The sequence below is a fragment of the Oncorhynchus gorbuscha genome, linkage group LG07 (genome assembly GCF_021184085.1).
Source record: "Oncorhynchus gorbuscha isolate QuinsamMale2020 ecotype Even-year linkage group LG07, OgorEven_v1.0, whole genome shotgun sequence".
NCBI lineage: Eukaryota > Metazoa > Chordata > Actinopteri > Salmoniformes > Salmonidae > Oncorhynchus > Oncorhynchus gorbuscha.
Genome location: NC_060179.1, coordinates 14,039,019 through 14,044,018, shown reverse-complemented (window position 1 = coordinate 14,044,018; position 5,000 = coordinate 14,039,019). Strand labels below are relative to the sequence as shown.

Below are 5,000 nucleotides of genomic sequence, written 5' to 3'. Positions count from 1 at the left end.
CAGCATTTCACTGTGAGGTCTACTACACCTGGTGTATTCAGCATTTCACTGGGTCTACTACACCTGTTATGTTTAGCATTCTACTATGAGTCTACTACACCTGTTGTATTCCCAGCATTCATAGGTCTACTGCACACCTGTTGTATTCCGGCATTTCACTGTGAGTCTGCTACTACCATAATTGTATTCAGCATTTCACTGAGTCTACTGCACCTGTTGTATTCAGCATTTCACTGTGAGGTCTACCTGTTAATTCAGCATTTCTGTGGGGTCTACTGCACCTGTTGTATTCCAGCATTTTCTGTAAGGTCTTGCACCTGTTGTATTCAGCATTTCACTGTAGGGTCTACTACACCTGTTATCTATTCCCAGCATTTCACTGTGAGTCTACTACCTGGTGTATTCAGCATTTCATAGTCTCACCTGTTGTATTCAGCATTTCACTGTAGGTCTACTGCACCTGTTGTATTCAGCATTTCACTCTGAGTCTACTACACCTGTTGTATTCAGCATTTCACTGTAAGGTCTACTACACCTGTTGTATTCAGCATTTCACTGTAAGGTCTACTACACCTGTTGTATTCAGCATTTCACTGTAAGGTCTACTACACCTGTTGTATTCAGCATTTCACTGTAAGGTCTACTACACCTGTTGTATTCAGCATTTCACTGTCTAACACCTGTTGTATTCAGCATTTCACTGTAAGGTCTACTACACCTGTTGTATTCAGCATTTTCTCTAAGGTCTACTACACCTGTTGTATTCAGCATTTCACTGTGAGTCTACTACACCTGTTTATTCAGCATTTCACTCTGGGTCTACTACACCTGTTGTGTTCAGCATTTCACTCTAAGGTCTACTACACCTGTTGTATTCAGCATTTCACTGTAAGGTCTACTACACCTGTTGTATTCAGCATTTCACTGTAAGGTCTACTACACCTGTTGTATTCAGCATTTCTCATAAGGTCTACTACACCTGTTGTATTCAGCATTTCTCTAAGGTCTACTACACCTGTTGTATTCAGCATTTCACTCTAGGTCTACTACACCTGTTGTATTCAGCATTTCACTGTAAGGTCTACTGCACCTGTTGTATTCAGCATTTCACTGTAAGGTCTACTACACCTGGTGTATTCAGCATTTCACTGTAAGGTCTACTACACCTGTTGTATTCAGCATTTCACTGTAAGGTCTACTACACCTGTTGTATTCAGCATTTCACTGTAAGGTCTACTACACCTGTTGTATTCAGCATTTCATTTCCTACACCTGTATTTCACTGTAAGTCTACTACACCTGTTGTATTCAGCATTTCACTCTAAGGTCTACTACACCTGTTGTATTCAGCATTTCACTGTAAGGTCTACTACACCTGTTGTATTCAGCATTTCACTGTAAGTAGTCTACTACACCTGTTGTATTCAGCATTTCACTCTAAGGTCTACTACACCTGTTGTATTCAGCATTTCACTGTAAGGTCTACTACACCTGTTGTATTCAGCATTTCACTGTAAGGTCTACTACACCTGGTGTATTCAGCATTTCACTGTAAGGTCTACTACACCTGTTGTATTCAGCATTTCACTGTAAGGTCTACTACACCTGTTGTATTCAGTATTTCACTGTAAGGTCTAATTCAGCCCATTTCACTGTAAGGTCTACTACACCTGTTGTATTCAGCATTTCACTGTAGGTCTACTACACCTGGTGTATTCAGCATTTCACTGTGGAGTCTACTACACCTGTTGTATTCAGCATTTCACTGTAAGGTCTACTACACCTGGTGTATTCAGTATTTCACTCTAAGGTCTACTACACCTGTTGTATTCATTTCACTGTGAGGTTTCACTGCATTCTTCACTGTGAGGTCTACTACACCTGTTGTATTCAGCATTTCACTGTGAGGTCTACTACACCTGTTGTATTCAGCATTTCACTGTGAGGTCTACACCTGGTGGCATTTCACTGTAAGGTCTACACACTGTTGTATTCAGCATTTCACTGTAAGGTCTACCTACACCTGTTGTATTCAGCATTTTCACTCTACACCTGGTGTATTCTACTACTGCACCTGTTGTATTCAGCATTTCACTGTAAGGTCTACTACACCTGTTGTATTCAGCATTTCTCACTGTAAGGTCTACTACACCTGTTGTATTCAGCATTTCACTAAGGTCTACTACACCTGTTGTCTACTACACCTGCATCTTCACTGTAAGGTCTACTACACCTGTTCTAGCATTTCACTGTAAGGTCTACTACACCTGTTGTATTCAGCATTTCACTGTAAGGTCTACTACACCTGTTGTATTCAGCATTTCACTGTAAGGTCTACTACACCTGTTGTATTCAGCATTTCACTCTAAGGTCTACTACACCTGTTGTATTCAGCATTTCACTGCAAGGTCTACTACACCTGTTGTATTCAGCATTTCACTGTAAGGTCTACTACACCTGTTGTATTCAGCATTTCACTCTAAGGTCTACTACACCTGTTGTATTCAGCATTTTCACTGTAAGGTCTACTATACCTGTTGTATTCAGCATTTCACTCTAAGGTCTACTACACCTGTTGTATTCAGCATTTCACTGTGAGGTCTACTACACCTGTTGTATTCAGCATTTTTCAGAGGTCTACTACATTCACTGTGAGGTCTACTACACCTGTTGTATTCAGTATTTCACTGTAAGGTCTACTACACCTGTTGCATTTCCTCTAAGGTCTACTACACCTGTTGTATTCAGCATTTCACTGTAAGGTCTACTACACCTGTTGTATTCAGCATTTCACTGTGAGGTCTACTACACCTGTTGTATTCAGCATTTCACTGTGAGGTCTACTACACCTGTTGTATTCAGCATTTCACTGTGAGGTCTACTACACCTGGTGTATTCAGCATTTCACTGTGAGGTCTACACCTGGTGTATTCAGCATTTTCACTGTAAGGTCTACTACACCTGTTGTATTCAGCATTTCACTGTAAGGTCTACTACACCTGTTGTATTCAGCATTTCACTGTGAGGTCTACACCTGGTGTATTCAGCATTTCACTGTAAGGTCTACTGCACCTGTTGTATTCAGCATTTCACTGTAAGGTCTACTACACCTGTTGTATTCAGCATTTCACTGTAAGGTCTACTACACCTGTTGTATTCAGCATTTCACTGTAAGGTCTACTACACCTGTTGTATTCAGCATTTCACTGTGAGGTCTACACCTGGTGTATTCAGCATTTCACTGTAAGGTCTACTACACCTGTTGTATTCAGCATTTCACTGTAAGGTCTACTACACCTGTTGTATTCAGCATTTCACTGTGAGGTCTACACCTGGTGTATTCAGCATTTCACTGTAAGGTCTACTGCACCTGTTGTATTCAGCATTTCACTGTAAGGTCTACTACACCTGTTGTATTCAGCATTTCACTGTAAGGTCTACTACACCTGGTGTATTCAGCATTTCACTGTAAGGTCTACTGCACCTGTTGTATTCAGCATTTCACTGTAAGGTCTACTGCACCTGTTGTATTCAGCATTTCACTGTAAGGTCTACTACACCTGTTGTATTCAGCATTTCACTGTAAGGTCTACTACACCTGTTGTATTCAGCATTTCACTGTAAGGTCTACTACACCTGTTGTATTCAGCATTTCACTGTAAGGTCTACTACACCTGGTGTATTCAGCATTTCACTGTAAGGTCTACTACACCTGTTGTATTCAGCATTTCACTCTAAGGTCTACTACACCTGTTGTATTCAGCATTTCACTGTAAGGTCTACTACACCTGCTGTATTCAGCATTTCACTGTAAGGTCTACTACACCTGTTGTATTCAGCATTTCACTGTAAGGTCTACTACACCTGGTGTATTCAGCATTTCACTGTAAGGTCTACTACACCTGTTGTATTCAGCATTTCACTGTAAGGTCTACTACACCTGTTGTATTCAGCATTTCACTGTAAGGTCTACTACACCTGTTGTATCAGCATTTCACTGTAAGGTCTACTACACCTGTTGTATTCAGCATTTCACTGAGAGGTCTACTATACCTGTTGTATTCAGCATTTCACTGTAAGGTCTACTACACCTGTTGTATTCAGCATTTCACTGTAAGGTCTACTACACCTGTTGTATTCAGCATTTCACTGTAAGGTCTACTACACCTGTTGTATTCAGCATTTCACTGTAAAGGTCTACTACACCTGTTGTATTCAGCATTTCACTGTGAGGAGTCTACTGCACCTGTTGTATTGAGCATTTCACTGTAAGGTCTACTACACCTGTTGTATTACATTTCACTAAGATCGACACCTGTTGTATTCAGCATTTCACTGTAGGTCTCGACACCTGTTGTATTCAGCATTTCACTCTGAGGTCTACTACACCTGTTGTATTCAGCATTTCACTGTAAGGTCTACTGCACCTGTTGTATTCAGCATTTCACTGTAAGGTCTACTGCACCTGTTGTATTCAGCATTTCACTGTGAGGTCTACTACACCTGTTGTATTCAGCATTTCACTGTAAGGTCTACTACACCTGTTGTATTCAGCATTTCACTGTGAGTCTACTACACCTGTTGTAATTCAGCATTTCACTGTAAGGTCTACTACACCTGTTGTATTCAGCATTTCACTAAATTCACACCTGTTGTATTCAGCATTTCACTGTAAGGTCTACTACACCTGTTGTATTCAGCATTTCACTGTAAGGTCTTACTACACCTGTTGTAATTCAGCATTTCACTGTGAGGTCTACTGCACCTGTTGTATTCAGCATTTCACATGAGGTCTACTACCTGTTGTAATTCCAGCATTTCACTCTAAGGTCTACTACACCTGTTGTATTCAGCATTTCACTGTAAGGTCTACTGCACCTGTTGTATTCAGCATTTCACTGTAAGGTCTACTGCACCTGTTGTATTCAGCATTTCACTGTAAGGTCTACTGCACCTGTTGTAATTCAGCATTTCACTGTAAGGTCTACTACACCTGTTGT

General features: G+C 40.7%; 1 protein-coding gene across 1 annotated transcript in view; it reads right to left on the bottom strand.

The window, feature by feature from the left end:
• The window catches only part of LOC124039498 (contactin-associated protein-like 2), a 424,109-nt gene that overhangs the window by 146,200 nt on the left and 272,909 nt on the right, over nt 1-5,000 (bottom strand). The gene's annotated exons all lie outside the window — the stretch shown is intronic.